Genomic DNA, 21,622 nt, shown 5'->3' with positions numbered 1-21,622 from the left:
TGTGGACTCGACCGAAAAAGCACGACTGGTGGATGTCAATTTCTTGACGGGAAGTTAGTCAGCTGGCAATCTAAGAAACAGACATGCGTGTCGCTATCCACAGCCGAAGCAGAATACATTGCAGCCGCATCATGTACATCACAAGTGATTTGGATCCAAAGCCAACTTCGAGACTATGGCCTCAATATGAAGAAGATCCCACTATATTGTGACTCTGAAAGTGCAATTAGGATCTGTCATAACCCAGTGCAACACTCCAAAACCAAGCACATAGCACTAAGGTATCACTTCATCAAAGATCACGTGGAAGATGGAAACGTCGAAGTTCACTTCGTAAGGACCACTGATCAACTGGCTGACGTCTTTACAAAAGCTCTTCCTGAAGCATCATTCAATAAAATATTGCAAGGACTTGGTATGATGGAATCTGAATTAGTACCAAACTTAAAGATGTCAACCGAACGTTAGGGTTCGTCTCAACTATCTAACCCACTCTTTTCTTCAAAGATAGTTTCTCAATGTTGTGTATTGGCTGTACAATTCTGTTTTTACTATTCAAAGAAAAACATAAAAAAAAAAGTCCCATCAAAAGTCCCCGAAATTAATTGAGAAAGCTGTTGTGTATCAAAAGGTCAGGACTACTCCAAATCAAGTATACAAGGTAACAGGAGTAACCGAACATCAAACAGCTGAACTTGCAGCTATTGTAAACGAAGACAATGCTGATGGCTGTGATCAATACTTCTGGGAAGCTCCCATTGATAATGCAGAAGAAACCATTGGTTTATCTGAAAGAACTTCCTGGAAGAGCAAAGGAAGATACATACCCGAACCATTGAATAAGCCAAATAACTTCAATGAGCCGAGCACTAGTGGTACAAAAGATACTCCTCAGAAGGATGCTCACTCATCAAAAGCAGACATTCCTAAGGCTCCTTCAGCTCAAAGTAACTCTACCGCAGTTCAAAAGGAACCGGTCAAGGATTCAGCAAAATCGAAAGAAAATGTTCATCATCAACCTTCTCAGATGCGGAACAGGAAGATAGAAAGGAATAATAGATACCGGAAGAACCTTTCTGAGAGGAAACAATTCTGGCGTTCCCAGAATGCATACTTCACTCATCAAGAAAAGAATCTAAAGTATGAAAACATTCCTGCTGGAAAAGTTTAAAGTCACAAAAACCGAAAGTCAAGGTTCGGTTCACAAGAAGATATCAACCGAAAGTCAAGTTTCGGTTCACAAGAAGAAACCAACCGAAAGTCAAGTTTTGGTTCACAAGAAAATATCAACCGAAAGTCAAGTTTCGGTTCACAAGAAGAAACCAACCGAAAGTCAAGTTTCGGTTCACAAGAAGATATCAACCGAAAGCCAAGATTCGGTTTACAAAAGGATAACAACCGAAGGCAGATGTTCGGTTCCAAAGGTAGCTCCAACCGAACGCAAAGGTTTGGTTCTGAAGACAAAAGAGTGCAAAACTCTAAGGTTGGTCCTTCCAATGATCAAAAACAAAAGGGTCACCTAGAGTCTCCTTCTAATTCTAATTCTTCTCATTCTTCTTCACCCTCTGTTTCATATCGATCTCGTTCTAAATCTCACTCATCAACTGAGCAAAAGTGGAAGCAGAAGGTCAATAAATCCACACCAGAGACCGAATCTAACTCTACTAATCTTAACAAAATAAAAGTTTACACCATTAAAAGGAAAGATAAAACAACTCTCGTAAAAAGAACTTATCTTGTTGATATCTCTCTCAGTGCTCCTGTTTCAAAGCAAAGCTCACGTGGACCCAAGAAACTTTGGGTTCCTAAATTTGTCTAAATTTTGCAGGTTATAAGTGACGAGCAGTTCGACGAAGAATGGTACATTGATAGTGGCTGCTCACGTCACATGATAGGGAGGAAAGAGGAGCTTAGGGAGTACAGATCTCTTGCAAATGGTGGCAAAGTCAAGTTTGGAAACAACTCATTCGGCACCATAAAGGGATACGGGATGATAACCAATGGGAACTTCTCTATAGGGAAGGTGGCTTATGTGGAAGGTCTCCAACACAACCTCATTAGTGTATCTCAACTGGTTGGAGGTACAAGTCTCAAAGTATCTTTCGATGATGAAGGTTCAGAAATCATAGAGAAAAAGTCAAACAAAGTATCTTTCATTGGCCCGATTCTGGATTCTGATCACCAAATGGGCCATGGACAGATTCGACGTTCCCATTGCCGAAGGTGCATCGATGACTTCCGTTGGTACTTTTCACACCAAGAAGATCATCATCTCTGATGCATCCAAATTCTCCTTTATTGGCTCGATTCCGGAGTCCATGTATGGAAGTGTACCTTCGGATAGCAGGCTGATCAGAAAGCTTAAGGAGCTAACACCTTCTGGTCCAAGGGTTCTGACCCCGGACATGCTCAGATCTATCCACGATGCAGATAAACCATTGAGCAAAGGTAAAAAGGCGTATAAAGGAAAGCAAGTAGAAAAACCTTCAAAGGGCCCTTCACCTAAGAAGAGGAAACAGACAAAAACTGCAACTTCCCCCCCCCCCCCCCCACCGAAGAAGAGGAAGACTCAACCAAAGCGAAAGCTCATTATACCCTCCTCTTCTAGTGACTCTGAGGGTGAGAGTTCGGATTCTGACGACTCTCAAGGGGATGCTTCTCCTACACGAGGCAATACACCACCTCGATCCCCTACCCCAGAGATTCAAATTCCCAATTCCCCAATTCCTTCTCCTCCTCAAATCTTTACCACTACCACTGAATCACCCCATGTAGCCGAACCTCCTCAACCCAAAACCCACACAACCGAAACTACCCATAAACAACCACCAACCGAAACTACCCATATACAACCACCAACCGAAACTACCCATATACAACCACCAACCGAAACTACCCATACAGAACAACCAGCCGAAACTAAACCTTCACCCCATCAAACTTCTCCTAATAAACCCTCCACACCCCCAACCTCTCCACCCTCTTCTTCTCATGGCAATGCCTCTGAAGGTGAAACCCCTTATCTCGGGGGAGAAGACATGGTTTTTGATTCGGTCTACTATAGTCCGTTTCAAATTCAGAGTGATGAGGAGGATGATGCACCTGTCACTAAGAAACATCTAAAACAGCTCAACGAGAAGATTGATCTCCTTCTCGCCTCCTCGTCCAACCAACAATCAATCCTGTCTGAAGCTGCACTTCAGAAGATTGTAGATGCCTTCAAAAGCGCCCAACAAGATTCAGCAGCCTCAGCAACTGCTGCAATTCAGGCATCTACCCGAGCATGTGAGGTAGCGACCGAAAAAGTCGATAAACTATTTTCTGATGCCTCTGCTCTACTGCAGTCAATGCAACAAAGTGCAGTTGACACAAAGGCATCATTGGAACCGATTGTCCAACAATTGGTCTCCTTTGTCACATCGGAGTTGCCATCGTTCGCCAACCTACGTAAAACCATAAGCGACGACAACTCGGCTTTCACAGCCTCCATTGAAGCTCGTCTTGTCAAGCTTCAAGAAGATCTGACATCCGAGCGTTCTTTAATGGACGATCTGGCATTAAAAACAACGGCTCTTGAGGTCAAGACCACTCAACTCTCTCAATCTCAACAAGAGCTGGAAGATCTTCGCTCCGAATAGATATAGTTGATCAGACTATATTTCAAGAAGAAACCTAAAATTTCTCCTGTGGGATCGGCCAGTAATCTAAATCAAATGCAGCTGGGCAAGATTGATCCGAGACGTAACACAGTCATGTTCACTAGAGCGGAAGGACAGAAATGTCTCTTCGCTTTAGCTGATAAGCATCTTTACACCACAACTTGCTTGGAGCATGTGCTTTTTATTGTTAAACGGTGTAAAGAGAATTCAGCTGATGATGTTAAGTATTTTGAAGATATGATCAACTGGTACATTCGGTTTAGACAGACAATTCTTTCCATCACCAAGTGTCTGTTTAGTATCGTGAAGAAGGTACCAGTTTCGGCTGCTGGCCCAAGTAATAAATAAAGATCTCGCTCCAAATTGATGCAAAGGGGGAGATTGTTGGGCTTAGAAGATTGCGACTTTTGGGCTCGTCTTTCTGTATTGTTTTGTATTACGGTTTGGGCCTGTCCAACCGTGAGTCTTTTATGCTTTGTATATAAGCTTATGCTTGCATGCATATTAGGAAAAGGTTTTTAGAGATCTGAGAATACGATATTTTCCAGACGACTAAAGGTTTATTTGATCATACTTGTAACCTTCCAATCCTCTACAGTTGATGTTCTTAATCGAGCTCTTCTGAGGATTTGTTTTAATCATTCGACTCGTTTGATTCAATCGTGTTCTATTATTTTTCTGTGTTTATACCGTCATTGTTTATTTACTTGTTCAAGATCTAATCGATCTTCATAGATTAAAAGATTCTTTAATCTTGTCAATACTCGCATTGGTACTCGACCTCGGGGGTTGATATACCAACATTCTCTTTTACAGGCAACATAGGGTTGTCTGGGGGGATTCTCTTTACATTCTCTTCATTCACTTTTGGCATTCTATTAAACAAAAATACACATACATTAATACAAGATCGGATACAAACATATTAAACTATTTTAAGAAAATACATGATTTTCTTGCGAGTACAAAGTTGTACAAATAATTTTCATAAACATGCTGATGAACTCACCAACATTTTTATGTTGACCTTTTTAAATTAACTTGTATTCTCAGGAAATCATTGAAGCAAGTTGAGCCGAACAAACTAATGGATGTGTTGTTATATTTTGTTTCATCATACTTATATTATTTTGGCATGTAATATTTATACACAATACTCGATGTAAACAATGTATGTTGTTATATTACATGTGTGATGATGATGATGTTATGTTTCAATTATATACTATGTGATGATACTACAAGGATGAAGTCACGCACAAACCCATGGATGTTTCCGGCATCTGGCTCGGGGGTTTGATAGATTGGTATTAGAGCATTGTTTATAGTGAACTGGCATATCTAATCATACAGGATATGCAACTATAAATACAATGGGACTAAAACACTCTACATAAGATAATACCTAAGCATGCATTAGAATTATAACACTAAAAGTCTATGGAGGAAATTGAACACCGTGATTAAACCCTGATAGTATGTAGTCGTATTGGGGATAAATATAGTCTGATCAACTATATCTATTCAAAATACAACCAACATGTGTCCGGGAGTGATCATGTTGGGAAATGGATCTAGAAACTTACCTCGTATCCAAAAGTTTTAGGGAACTCAAACATAAATAATTAAAATACCATAGGAGTATTTTGAAATGATATCTACATAATCTCCTTACACACTTCTCACTCTTCCAGTTTCGCACACAACCTTCATGGAAGAAGTACATCAAGGAATCCTTTACTATCAAGCTTTGGTAGCCAGTGAGATAATCGAAGGAGACCCTGCAATGGGTCAAGAAGGAGAACCCAGTGTGGGGCCCGAGGAGAACATGGAAACAGACTACAAGTTCGTAGAATCCGATAAGGTTATGGAGGAGGATGGGGACACTAATGAAGTTCCCAGTGAGCCTCTTACTTCAGAGATAGTACAGGATCACTCCGCAGCACCACAAGATCCTATCAATAGGACTCGCTCCATAGAGGAGGAGGTTGCTGCCCTTCGGCAACAATTATTAGCAGCAGAGGCTCAAGCCGTACAGGCAGAGCACGAGTGGGATGAGGTATTCAGGGAGATGACAGAGATCGTTGATCTTGTGGCACGACATTTTGGCATGTGATTTCACCACCATACCCTTCCCGTCGCAGCTAGTACCCATTCACCTACTACCGTTATGATCTTCTTTTATGTACTACTATATGTGCTATCAACTACATGATTAAGTAACTACACTACTCATGGAGTCGTTACAATGTCGGATTTTACTTCACTTCATGTATTGTATGCCTTATGTAGGCAAATTTTAATGTACTCAAAAGATTATCATTAATGAAAACGGCTATATATTTTCTCATGATGGTGTTATCTACTGTGTGTTCTATTACTTTTACTACATGTTAATTGTATGCATTGACTCACTTACACATAACCGGATCACCGATAATGTTCTATAACCAAGAAATCGTGAAACAAAAATACACTGAATACTCAACATCTTTTCGTTCCATGACAGAAAGATGCCTCAAAAGCAGACACGCGGGAACGACAACGTAAACCACCACCACCGCCTCCACCAAAAATGAACTCAAGGACATTTCAAGTTGCAATTACAGCAGCGCTGGCTCATATCCACAATGGGAACAATAGTGGAGGAAATGAACAAGGGGTTGGAAGCTCAAACCATAGGATGAACCAGGTGTTGGGTTTTGAGCATTCTAACACTCCTAAGTGTACATGCAACCCTAAATACCTTGGATCTATGTTTTCTGTATTATACATGCAAATAAGAACATCCAAGGTATTATCCTAATCTACCATACAAAACAATGAGTGTAACAAGATAGAATACATACCTCTTTGATGTAGAAAGTCTTCATGAAGCTTGAGTGCCTAGCCCCAACAGTGTGGAAGCCTCAAATGGAATCACAATCATCAAAACACTTAGAATAACTTGAGAGAGTTCTACACTTCATGAAATAGGCTAGCCCTTTTCTTCACTTTCTAGTGTGATACTAGTGGCCGATTTTTGTCAAGAATAAGATCTTTATATAGTGTTACAATTAGGGTAAATCCTTAATTGTCATGGCTTTCCATTTCCTTGGATCCATGGGTTCAAATACACTATGGAGCATTCATGGACCATCCTATGGGTTTTAGCCCAACTTGATTATCCACGGAGCATTAGCCCACTATATAAGTATGGATGATTTAAACAATCAACCCACATATTTAATTAGTCTTCTTTTGATCACTTAATTAATCATGGATTAACTCTTGATCAATACTAATTAAATAATCTTATTATTCTTATTATTAATATACTAGAACTTATAATATATTAATAACCATAAGTGTCTTATTTCTCTCATTATAGTCTATCCAAGTGCATGATGGTATGCAACCCAAATGGACCATGCCGGGTCGGGTCAAGTCTTACCAATTATAGTTGTGGACTTAGACATTAATCCAACAGTCTCCCACTTGGATAAGTCTAAAACTATTATTGCATATCACTTCAGGAACCAACTGGAAATCGTAGTTCTCAAAAGCTTCTGTCGAACTCTGACCTTGTAGAAGAACTCTGACCTTGTCAATGACTTGTCCATTAGATAAGGGATCATATAATCCTCTTTTCTCATGATATCAGCCGGACAAATACATGGAACAACGTCGTACTTATTGTCCAGCAGTTTGTTTCCCGATTTTCGATTTGTTTGACAAAGAACTTAATCGAACACATCAATTCAGTTCTGACCGGCCGGTACATAGGTCACAACAAAATCATCGAGGGGCCCATATATCGCTTCTATTTCTAGAAGGATCAGATAAACTTCGACTCATATACTTGTTCTACTACTTGTTGAATTGTACACAAAGGCACGTTTTATAACATCAAGTTACTGATGCGTTTACGTGCAATCAATGCACAACCAACTCATAGGTAACAACTCATATCTCTAGGTTTGAAGATTTATATAATATTACCGTCTCACGATCACTCGAGATAAATTCCATGAAGTGATACAAGTGAGCGTGGGTTTATTCCAATACTCATAACTTATGAGCACTCATGAATGTTGTAGCAACCATTGCCATGACTAAACCCATTTAGCCATCTACAAACCCGATTCATGACAGTCTTGATTCATACCTACTTCCAATATATGAACGACTGTGGAGTGTTTAAATAACTTAGTCATTCAGAAAGAATAACCTAGCTATTTTGAAAGTCAAAACATGCAAAGTGAAACACAATAATAATCGAATCTAATATGGTCTCAGAACCCTTTTGAATATAAATAAAACCACTTTTTATTTATCACCATATTGATTACACATTATTCAATGTTTCAAATAATCAACTTAAGACTTGAATAAAAACAACAGTCGTCCCATGCTCCTAGCATGTACACTTTGTTTTACTAAACAATAGTTATGCCATACCCTAAGTATGCACACTATGTTTATCTATGATCCTTGCATTGTGATGTAGATCAATTGAACATGATTCCAATGATACTCATTTCACAATCCCAAATCCTTATTGTAAATGTGAGAATCCCCGATTCCTATCATTTACCAAAAAAAAAAACTGTTAGAATTTAAACTTTTATGCAATGTTCCTCTTGTAATGATTATTCACAAAGTCACCAAAATCTTGTCACTAGTCATTACAGAGTATTCCAAAGAAGCTCAACTTCTATGGAACAGAAGTCTCATATTCAAAGTACATTGCTCTGAACATCCTTCTTGCATTAAGGTTTTCTAATCTTAAATAGATTGAAGAACTTCCACCTATGGAGACATTTCCATAGTCCCATTTTGACTATCACTTCTGAACAAGAGTTACTTTTTTTTTTCAGAATATGTCAATATGGTCCTGCCAAAATTAACACTATACTTCCAAATATCCCTAAGCAACCAATCTTTGGCCAACCTCAGATTGTCCTCGACAATTGCTTAATCACTTTAGTCATATCCAGTTCTAGACTTTTCCCTTCTAAATGCCCTGAGCATTTGGAAAATTTAGAAAGGATGAATATTATAGCACATGAAATCGATCCTATGTCCGAAGCATATGGGACACGATTCATGATGTCTCACATAAAGACATGATACTAGACTAGTCTTTTGCTACAATATTTTTTTATTTGCCATGTTTTCAAAATTTAACTATGAAGAAGGATGCCGTAGTCATAATCGAATTTTGAGAACGCAATATATATAGAATTTCCATAAGTCGAACCATTCAGACACAAAATTCATATATATTCTTGACTAAAGATGATTAAAATCTCAATCTAAGCTTTAGAATTGACATGAAGTATAATTTCCTCTCCCTTAATCATAGCAAAACAAATTTTCAACCCCTGCAACTTCACAAATTGAAACTTTGTTTTCTATAATTAACATTGCTAGCTTGCAATACTAATCATAATAATCATGCTCCTACTATCATGATGATTATCAGCATAACACTTATGCTCCCACTAGCTCTGACATATTTTCAGAAATTTGCTGGACTTCTGAAATTTAGATTCATACATCCTTTCTTAGATAGCTCACATGTGTGTCTAAACAATTTTCGGAACTATGAAAAGGGATGCCGTAATCATAGTCCATGTTAGCGTGCCGGTTAACCACACGTGCTCCACTAACGACTTTTGAAAATGCAAATAACACAATTGCTATCTACGTAAAATCTACTTAGTGAAAGCGTTTCCTCACCATCATTTTCATGAATCGGAGAGAAACCTTATGACACTTAGATTTTATAGTGTATGAGTTCCTATCCATGCGAATTTGTTAAAACCATAATCACAAGATAAGGTTAGTGACAAATTCAGCCTTACATGGATTAAACTTGTTCAATCTTAGTTTCTTGTCACCTTGGTAGCACAAGGCCCACCAATGCTTCCAAGTTGAACACTGATAACTCACATGCAAATTCAACTTATTTGAAGTAGGTACAGAAATAAGAATTATGTCAACACGATAGGTTGCAAACCTTAAGTCGTGTGCTAGTGATAAATTACAGGTTTCACTCTTGATTAAATCTTGAAACTCTTTCAGGATCTTTAAGGCTCCCACTGTCCCCTTGACATATAAGTTTTCCTAGTCAAGAACCATTCCTTGACAAAACAAATATTCAAGGGATAGTGCGGATTCTTATCAAGACTAACACTTCACAAAATTGGTCTTAGTTGGTCTTTGTCTCATCCAAGACATCACAACATACCAATCTCAAATGTACAAGAGTAGAAACATTTCACACTACATTTGATAAGTGTTTTAAACCTTACTTTATGTCACTCAATGTTACAATCTTGGAGTATGACTCTAAGAATTGTTTTGGAGCGAAGTATGACTCATCTCCTTGATCTTAACCAATCCAACAATTCATGACCTCTCTTCTTAGCCATAACAATGCACTAAGACGTCCTTAGAGTATGAATTTGTGATATGGTTTCTAAATCATTAAGATGATCATAAAACTGATAATAAAGTACTCTCCCATCTTTTCGGATTTGAGAAACTTTTATCCTTCTGCCTAATTTGATTCTTCTTATTCGCTCTGCCATACATTGGAACCTTTCCAATGTTACAGAATTATACTTAACCTTATAAGTATAATCATATTTACTAATCTTTAGTAAATCATGACAAATCAATCTTTGTGGTGGACCTTGACCAGTGCACACCCAGTGTACCTAATTCCTTAGTCCTTCAATTGACTCACATATACATGTGATCAAAGAATTAGTCTTAATTTTCAAAGATGAAAATTCCCATTCATCATACAATACAACTTGTATGATTCCAAGTTTCTGTCCAATTGAAACTTGGGTGATGAAAACTTTCTTCATTTGGTAATTTCAGACACTACCACAAATGAAAGAATCAAATCCACTTTCCAATATTGCTATTACTGGAAACATATAAGCAACAATTTTCCACAGATGTCATTGTAAGGGTATTTTTAAAATAAATAAAATTAAAACCCTTTTTTTTTAAACTTTGCGGAAAAACTTATCCTTACAATCCACATGAAAACCTTGTTGTTATCTATTCACAAGCAATATATTATAACTCCTAAGAAGTAGCTCAAGAATCCGATCTTCAAACTACGCGATAGAAATCCATCTACGCTATCAGATTCAGCATATTCTTTCTTTAAGTTTCTTTACCTTTTCTTTGATTCATAAAACATCACCATGTGACCCAGTCACATCATGTATCAAGAATCTCAGAATAGAAACTTAGCAGAGTTAGATAGTGGACTTTACCTGAAGTAGAGTCAAACTTATCGAATTTAACATCCTTAGGTAAATTATGGCAGCTTTGCAACCAATGCCCCTTTCTTTGGCAATATAAACATATGGACCCTTTGATAATGGTACACGGGACTATCACAGACTTAGTTTTTCTCTTTACCATTTGGTTAACCGAGTTGACTATGGCCGATCCCTTCCATTGGGAAGAGAATGCTTTTCTGGATTTCCTGTGTCACTATTGTCAATGTCCATCAAGTTTTGATGAAGTTGATCTTGACAAATAGATAAAATCATTAAGGGTCTTGTCATAGTCTTTTTCATAGGTGTTCCAAAAGAACTCACTATGTGACTTAGAAAGTGATTGAACCACCAACTTTCTCAAGACTTTGACACCCAACTCTCCCGACTTGTCAATATGTGACTACATCTCCAAGATGTGACCACACCAAGACCTTTACTTGCCAATAGGGCTCGAGTGACCTTAAACTTTTCAAGAACTTGTGGGTTAGGAAGAATAATTGAAAGAGGTGAAAGAAGTATGATTTCCAAGGGACATCATCTTCACTTAGGAAAGCTTGTTTCAAGAGATTTGGGATGATCAAAAATGTCTAAACCAGACATCTTTTTGGGAGATATTCAAGATAGTTGATTTAAAGTCCTTAATATGACACCCAATATGAAATATTAAGGCTAGGACCCAACAAACTATTTTATAACTTAGAAGAGGTATGCCGTAATCCAAGCTATAAAATATTTGAAGGTAGGCGAATGACGATTCACCAATTTCCACCATGAAAAACGAAATAATTTATTAGGTTTTAATTGGATTTGAAATTCCTAGATCTTTTGAGATTCATTGAACTTTTAAATGGCATGTTTCAATCTCGAGTGTGCCCTCTCAAATTTTGTGACTGGGATGCCGAGGATCACAAAACAAGGTGTGAATAACCATACCAATTCACTTGGTACCCTTAATATTATCACCTAATGAATGTGCCGGTTAACCACACACGCTCCATTGATCTATGACAAACATTAAGTCACCCTTCGTGGTCCTTACTAGTCCAAGTTAGTGTGCTGGTTACCCACACACGCTCCACCAACGACTTGGTAAGGTACAAAGTGTGAATTCCATGGACTAGCACCAAATTCACATTTTTCCTAAAGTAACTAAGATTGGGAATTAAATAAAAAATATTTAGTTACTTTATAATAATCATTATACTTTTAATGAGAATTTAAAGTCATTGTCCTACCCGTTCGGCTAACAACCCTCCACCGATCAAGCAAGCAGTGGGTGAGAGTGGACACCCATTAAGTCGCCATTTTATAGGCAACAACCTTATACCCACCTTATAGACCGGTTTCGTGAATGAGGCCTACTAACGGTAAAACGACTTGTTGTTATACATATATATAATAATTAACCATTAATGTTATAAATAGTATAAGTGTTGAATTTTAACTCTTTAGAATTCTATGGGCTAACTAGGAATTAAAGTATTCATAAGAGAAAACTTTTCAAATTCCAAAACTTGAGGGCAAGTTTTGAAACTATTCAAAACTAATTAATTCCATAACTTATGTGTTTAAAGTAGTTATAATCCAAAAAACTCTTCAAGTTCCATAACTTATGGAAGACTTTAAACTAATATGAGAATTAACTTTTCTTTATTTTTATAATTTATGGAATTAATTAAGGTTACACTTTATTTATTTATTTATTTATTTATTAATGAAGTGACTCTTGAACATCCATAACTTGAGGACAAGTTATGGAGTCATAAAAAAAAAATTCAATGACACAAGATTCTTCATTTTGTAACCATTACCAACTTTTATGAGTTTTATTAGTCTTTAATGTGACTCTTCATGTAACTTGAGGACAAGTTACACAAACACATTTTATACTCAACTCTTAGATTAAAATGGAATGAAAACAACTATTTCAATTAACTTTTCTATTAATCTAAGCAACTCATAAGAACAAGATAATTCAAATCAAACTTGCTCATGTAATTAGTCTAAACCTTAAACTAATACAAAACATGAATCTATTGACAATTATCTTTGAAAATGGATTAGCATGAACATTACCACATTAAAAACAAGTTTATAAGTTCAAAAACAACTTAGGGTAATGTTCCTAGTCCATTTCTAGCCAAAAACCTCGAAACTATGCTGTCTGGGGTTCCAACTCGTCGAGTGCATGAACCGACTCGACGAGTTGGATCGTTTTGATCAATTTTTAGGCATGGACTCTCCGAGTCCCTTGATGGACTCGCCAAATCTGATGATCAAACAACAACACTTTCGATTTTTTAAGCAGTTTTGCAGGTATAACAAGAAAACAAACCTAGGCTCTGATACCACTGTTGGGTTTTGAGCATTCTAACACTCCTAAGTGTACATGCAACCCTAAATACCTTGGATCTATGTTTTCTCTATTATACATGCAAATAAGAACATCCAAGGTATTATCCTAATCTAGCATACAAAACAATGAGTGTAACAAGATAGAATACGTACCTCTTTGATGTAGAAAGTCTTCATGAAGCTTGAGTGCCTAGCCCCAATAGTGTGGAAGCCTCATATGGAATCACAATCATCAAAACACTTAGAATAACTTGAGAGAGTTCTACACTTCATGAAATCAGCTAGCCCTTTTCTTCACTTTGTAGTGTGATACTAGTGGCCGATTTTTGTCAAGAATAAGATCTTTATATAGTGTTACAATTAGGGTAAATCCTTAATTGTCATGGCTTTCCATTTCCTTGGATCCATGGGTTCAAATACACCATGGAGCATCCATGGACCATCCTATGGGTTTTAGCCCAACTTGATTATCCATGGAGCATTAGTCCACTATATAAGTATGGATGATTTACACAATCAACCCATATATTTAATTAGTCTTCTTTTGATCACTTAATTAATCCTGGATTAACTCTTGATCAATACTAATTAAATAATCTTATTATTCTTATTATTAATATACTAGAACTTATAATATATTAATAACCATAAGTGTCTTATTTCTCTCATTATAGTCTATCCAAGTGCATGATGGTATGCAACCCAAATGGACCATGTCGGGTCGGGTCAAGTCTTACTAATTATAGTTATGGACTTAGACATTAATCCAACACCAGGGACCCACCCGAACCTGTACCTATAAGGACTTTGCTAACGCCAGCCGTGAACCTTAAACGGGACGGGAGACGTAATAACTCTGAAAAGGTGGCTAGAAAAAGTGGAATCGGTGTTCAAGATTTTCTGATGTACCGAGGAGGACAAGGTGAAGTTTGCGGCTTGCACATTCGTCGATCAAGCTCTCTCTTGCTGGAATAGCCATATGGAGGCCATGACACTCCCTGTGGCAAATGTTATGCCTTGGCAAGAACTCAAGGAAATGTTGATGGCCGAGTACTATCCAAGGGGAGAAATCTAGAAATTGGAGCAAGAACTGTGGAATTTCATAGTCCAAAACCCTAACATTAAAGAACTCGCGAATGTATTTCCAGAAGACCTTCCGGGAATACCCCAAGAAAGACAGGTCAAATTTCGAATCGACCTAATGCCAGGTGCCACATCAATTGCCAAATCGCCCTACAGGTTAGCTCCCACCGAAATGCAGGAGTTATCCAGCTAACTAAGCGAGTTGTTGAACAAATGATTCATCCGACCAAGCTTCTCACCTTGGGGAGCTTCGGTCTTTTTGTCAAGAAAAAGGAAGGATTTTTCAGAATGTCCATCGATTATAGGTAATTAGATAAGCTCACTGTAAAAAACTGATACCCACTTCCTCGGATTGACGATCTATTTGACTAGCTTCAAAGAGCTAGTTACTTCTCCAATATAGACCTAAGATCCGGTTATCATCAAATTCGAGTCCGAGGAGAGGACATTCCAAAAACTGCCTTTCAAACTCGATATGGTCATTACGAATTTGCTGTGTTGCCCTTCAGTCTAACAAACGCCCCCACTGCATTTATGGACCTCATGAATCGAATCAGCTGCCCATTCCTTGATAATTTAATGATCGTCTTCATCGACGATATTCTTATATACTCTCGAAACAAAGAAGAGCATGGTCAACACCTCTATCAAATCTTGGAAACCCTATGAGCTGAAAGATTATATACGAAGCTCTTCAAATGCGAGTTCTGGATCCGGAGTGTATACTTTTTGGGTCATGTAGTCAGCGGGGAAGGGATTCATGTAGATCCTTCCAAGATCAAGGCCATTGAAGGTTGGGCGATCCCGAAAACACCAATAGAAATTCATCAATTCTTGGGTCTCGTAGGCTGCTACCGAAGGCTTATCCATAATTTTTCCAAGATAGCCAAACCCCTCACCACATTGACACAAAAAGGTGTGTCTTTCAATTGAACGGAAAAGCAAGAAGCCATGTTCCAAACCTTGGAACGATCCCTTATAGTGCACCAGTGCTATCCTTACCGGAGGGAACCGAAGATTTCGTAGTCTACTGCGATGCTTCAAATCAAGGGTTAGGCGGTGTCCTTATGCAGCATGGAAAGGTTATAGCTTATGCATCCAGACAATTGGAGACACATGAAGTAAATTACACAACTCATGATCTCGAACTGGGAGCTGTGGTCTTCGCCCTAATAATTTGGAGGTACTACCTCTACGGTAAAAAGTGCACCATCTTCACCGATCACAAAAACCTCCAACACATTCTAAACCAAAAGGAGATAAACATGAGGCAACAAAGGTGGGTTGAGCTTCTAAATGACTATGAATGAGAGATCAAGTACCACCGAGGAAGGGCTAATGTGGTAGTCGAAGACCTGAGCAGAAAAGAATACTTAGACCGTCGCGTGAAAACCTATCGATAACTATCCAATCCCACCTAACCTCATAGATCAAGGAAGCCCAAACAGATGAATTGAATTCGGAGTACTTCGCAAATGAAACACTATGTGGGATGGATAAGAACTTTGAAGCCAAGGAGGATGGAACTTACTACTTCATGAATATAATCTAGATCCCTAAACTTAGGGGATTCGGAGAAATGATCATGAACGAACCCCATAAAACGCGATATTCCATCCATCCAGGTCCGGATAAGATGTACCTGGACATTAAGCAACATTATTGCTGGCCAAATATGAAGGTAGAGATCGCCACTTACATGGGCAAGTGTCTCACTTGCGCCATGGTGAAAGTGGAGTACCAAAAGCCCTCGGGACTATTACAACAACCAGTAATACCCGAGTGGAAATGGGAAAGGATTACTATGGACTTCGTGAGCAAATTACCTAATACGACAGACGGATTGGATGCTATTAGGGTAATTGTCGATAGGTTAACTAAATCAGCTCATTTCCTACCAATAAAAGAATCGTAAAAGATGGAAAGATTAACAAAAATCTATATCGAAGAGATCGTGAGACTCCACGGCGTAACGATATCTATAATCTCGGATCGGGATAGTAGATTTACCTCACAGTTTTGGCAATTACTCCAGAAGTCTATTTAAACACAGCTAGATATGAGCACTGCTTACCACCCTCAAATTGACGGCTAAAGCGAACGAACCATCAAAACACTCGAAGACATGCTCCGAGCCTATGATCATGATTTCGGCAAGTCATGGGATACCTACTTGCCCTTTATTGAACTCTTGTACAACAACAACTATCACACAAGCGTAAAGGTTGCTCCTTTTGAGGCCTTATATGGTTGCAAATACAGATCGCCTCTCTACTGGGCTGAGGTTGGCGACACCGAGCTCACAAAAGGGAAATCACAGGACAGTATCCTTACATGACTAGAAATCATTCGAGAGACTACAAAGAAGATAATCCAAATCAAAGCCCGACTCCAAGCATCGCGTGACTGACAAAAGAGTTATGCTGACAAACGATGAAAACCTCTGGAATTACAAGTCGGAGATCGAGTGTTATTAAAAGTATCTCCTGTAAAGGGATGAATCGTTTTGGGAAACGAGGAAAACTAAACCCACGATACATCTGACCGTTCGAGATTCTTGCCCAAATTGGTCCGGTAGCTTATAAGTTGCAGTTACCTTCGGAGATCAGCAACGTACACCCCGTGTTCCACGTCTCGAATTTGAAGAAGTGCTTATCAGCGGAAACTATTGTCATTCCTTTAGAAGAGATTGAAATAAACGATAATCTCGTGTTCTTTGAAGAACCAGTCGAGATGATGGATAGGGAAGTGAAGCGTGAAAAACAAAGCCGCATTCCGATAATGAAGGTTCGATGGAACGCCAAGCATTGACCGAAATTCACATGGGAACGCAAAGACCAAATGAAGCAGAAGTACCCTCACTTATTCTATCATTCATAATCCTACCTTTCGAAAGAATTTTGGGATGAAATTCCCTCTAACGGGGGGATGATGTCACAACTAACATTCTTAACTAGGAGATTCTATTTTCACGTAAACATAAGCTATTGCAAGACTTTTACTCTAAGTGAATATCATGCTATATTCTAAAATGAAACCATCCATTTGAATCCAAACTCATGAGTGAAGTTCAAAACCTAATACAATACATTCCATATATATTCAACTATGGGTTGCAAACCCTAAAAATCCCAGTTCAAGTTTATTATGGACTAGGATCCTCTTATTGGGCCTAATTGAACAGCAAACTTTCAATTTGGCTATTTTGTACCAAGGAACGCTATTTGGGCTCTAATTGGACCCACATCCTTGAAACTAAATTATTTTGGGTCATGTACGCCTAGAATGATTCATCTTATCTCTAATGGACCATGATGGGCCATAAATGGTTTCATAGGCCCTAATGGGCCATAAACTATATTCTTGGGCATCACTGGACCGTGAACCCTCGTAAGGGACCAATAGGCTGAAAATTTTTCATATTGGCCCTCATAAATTCGAACTAAGTCAAGAAAGGGCCCAAACTATTTCATTTCCTTTTTCCTTTTCTCCATTCTCAGCCCAAATGAAAAAAAAAGAGAGAAAAACCTAATTTAATCAAACCTTGACACCTCATAATTGTTTAATGGACATCCATGATAATTACCTCACATATACTAAGAATTAAGTCCTTAACCCTCCATGCAATGTGTGACAACCCAAAAATTTCTATTATGTACAACCATCCACTTTAACTGAAGCCAAAACGGTTTCTGCTAACTTTCAAGCTTTTGGAATAAGTTTGAGTGGCTTAAAGTTAGTACTTCAAGAGATAACTGGAGAGAGGATGCCCTAGTGTTTATTGTACATCAATTAGTTTCCAAAAACCCCAAGAGTTTAGAGAAAACCCATTTCAAGAGATAACTGGAGAGAGGATGCCCTAGTGTTTAAGACTTAGCCATTTTTAGTTCATTTCTTCCATTTCAACTAGAGAAAACCCAATTTCTCTTCCAAGGATCTTCAACCGTTCATCCCAAATTATAATTAATTCAAACCTAGAGTGTATTAAAGTGTATTACATGCCTAGATATCATTGAAATCCTCCAAAAATCACAAGGACAAGGTGTTTACGACCCAAGACCTTCTTGGACCGTCAACACTAAATATGGTGCCAGAGTGTGCCCTATGTCCTTACAAACCTTGGAAACTTACCTACAACCTTACCTTGATGTGTTTAGCACATAAAAATCACCAAAATACCCCATTTATATGTGTTTACAGTTTAGGGATCTCCCAAAACCGTAAACACTCCAAAGTGTGTTATGATGCCCCATATTCCTTCCTTATGCCTAGAAACTAGCCTAGACTTTGAGCTTGAAGTGTTTAGGACATGAAAAAATCAAAATACCATGTTACATAGGAGTTTACAGCAGCAAACACATGGAGAAATTGTCCATGGGCCATAAACTCCATTTAGGAGTGAATTGTTGCCCTAATCACTTCCTAAGGCTTAGACTTGAAGTTAGGATGCTTCAAAATGACTTCTAGGACTTCAAAGCACAAAATGGTCAAAAGGACATGAGTTTATGGCCGTAAACTGATGGGTTGATGACCATAAAGTCAATTGGAGTTGGTCCCAAAACCGTAAACACCATTTAGTGCCTTTTCACTTCCCTTTGTTGAATCACATGTGATTCCAACACTTAACCAAGGTGTTTCCTAGTCCCGAAAGGTGTTTTCTTTCATATAGTTGTTTATAAACACAATATTCATGTCAATATGTGCCCTTATATTTCGTTTAGGACTTATTGTGTCACGGGACTTCATTCATGGAATTCTCATCCGTACGTGCATACCCGTTTGAATCACCAACATCAGGTGAGTTCATACCCCATAATGAATCTTTTAACTATTTTTACCGTTTAAGGGGGGGGGGGAATACAAGTTGAACACAATGATAATTGTGTAAATGTTTGTTGTTAAACATCTTTCAAAATGTTACTTATGTTATTTATAAGTTGTCAAAACATTTCAAAACTCTTTGAAGTTATGTTACTTTATAGTTACAAAAAACTCCGTTTTTAAGGTACAAGCATAACTTAGTAGATAAATGAGTCTTTTCAATAATAGTACAAGTAGAACATTAGTAAACTATAATAGGTGTAGTTTAGGAGCATGCTATTCTTTACTTCAAGTACAATGAAGCACACAAAGAGTCAGTTCATGCAAGAATCAAAGAAACCGTGAAGAGAATCAAACAATACCATACATAACATGTAGTAAAGAGATACAGAACAAAACAGAATATAACAAAAAAGTTAGGTTGCTATAGCATGAGAACACACAAACATGATCTAATTATACCAATGAATCACTAACTCTTTATTTTAAACAAAAGGTGATAGTTATATTGGGTATACATGATCATATAACTTTAGTATGAATTACACGTCTTGCAAGAATTTGCAGGGGTCGCATTTGGTTCCCTTAATCTCTTTACAGGGGAGCGTTTAGTAGGGTTTCTAGGCTTCACATTATGACTGTACTAAAACAAATATGTTTTTAGGTTATTTAGTACATTCGTATGTCATTATAAACGACATATGTGTACTCACTTTTCCCATTACTTTCATAAAGTGAAAGTACCACTTGAATGTTGAACTATTTTCTAGTCAAGATAGTTATAAGCTAAGGAAAATATACTTTTTACAAATTAACAAAGGAACAGTCGGGTCTAGCACATAAGAGAAGATGTCTTGGTAGAAGGCTACTTTCAAATCAGTCGGGTCTTGGTAGAAGGCTACTTCTAAAAAGTTAGGACCATAATGCTAATCTTATGATTCCTTAATGTATACACTATCGGATACATATATACCAATAGTTTATGCCAGCTAATAGGATGCGTGCTCTTCACTTCATTCCTGTCCTCGTTGGGTTGTGGGCTTGGAACGAGTTCAGCCAATCTATTATCTACCCGATTATATATATATATATATATATATATATATATATATATATATATATATATTCATGCTTAGTATACATTAAGTCATCATAAGGGTACCAGGTATGGATCAGGTTATAGGACACAGAGTCGAAGCACAGTTTTTCTAGTACAAAACATACTTTTCAAAGTCAGTACTTTTGGTATACAAAACTAGAAATTTCCCAAATAAGGGCTTAATCCATTTTATTAAGCCAATACAATTTTAAAAGACTTTATGTGAGTAACTCTATAATACCTTAGTTTATACACCATGTTGATATATAAAACTAATACCCAATATGCAGTTAAATGTGTGTTTTCCACCTTACCTCCTGTTCCCCATTGGGTTGTGGACTTAGGGCAGATTCACCCAATTAACTTTCTACCCGGTATCAGATTATCTATAGCAGTATAAACAAAGCTATTATAAAAGTAGTCACTGTGGTTGATATTTTACTATAAGATATATAGGTTTTCTTAAAAGAACTTTTCATTTGATATAAAGGAACCATTACAAATAACTCCATGAGTAACAAGTGAATACACCAGGGTTATATATGACAATTATCTAACAACTAATGGAATGTGTGCTATCCGCCTTATTTTCTGTTCCCCGTTGGGTTGTGAGCTTAGTGTGGATGCGTACAATTGATTGTTTATTTACTCTGAGTTATAAATAACTTGTACCCACTTAATACCCATAGAAAGGCTTGTAGTGTCATTTTACTTAACTTTCATTCAAGTAGGGAATATATGATTTTCTAGAGGAACAGGCGAACTTTTCAAAACAGAACTTACAACTTACATCACTTTTAGGTATACATTTTCAGCAACGCTTTACAGCTTACTCACATCACTAAAATCTTATGAACTCACCAGCTTAATTGCTCATCAACTCTTTCAAATAAATTGTCTTCTTAGGAGACTATTAGACAGGTGCTCGTTCTGGGGATTTAGAAGATGAAGCATTATAGCTTCAAGTCTTGTTTTGTTATTTGTGTATGAATTCTATGTTTTGTGAACACGCACATTGTAAACACTTTCCTTCTAAATGAAATGGTTCTTGATTACTTACTTAGCATATACATATCTCGTGATACTTAACATGACGTCCTCCATCCCTGAACGTTTCTGCCGTTCTGGTTTTGGGGTGTGACAGATTGGTATCAGAGCATTGTTTGTAGTGAACTAAGTATATCAACCGATAAAAGATATATAGCTATAAATACAATGGGGCTTAAATGCTCTGGATAATGATATATTTTGGAGTATAACTACAAGTTATAGAACTATACCTACTTGCTCATACATGTAGATAATATAACTAG

The sequence above is a fragment of the Lactuca saligna genome, chromosome 5 (assembly GCF_052625555.1).
Source record: "Lactuca saligna cultivar CGN05327 chromosome 5, ASM5262555v1, whole genome shotgun sequence".
Classification (NCBI taxonomy): domain Eukaryota; kingdom Viridiplantae; phylum Streptophyta; class Magnoliopsida; order Asterales; family Asteraceae; genus Lactuca; species Lactuca saligna.
This window is presented reverse-complemented; position numbering follows the sequence as displayed.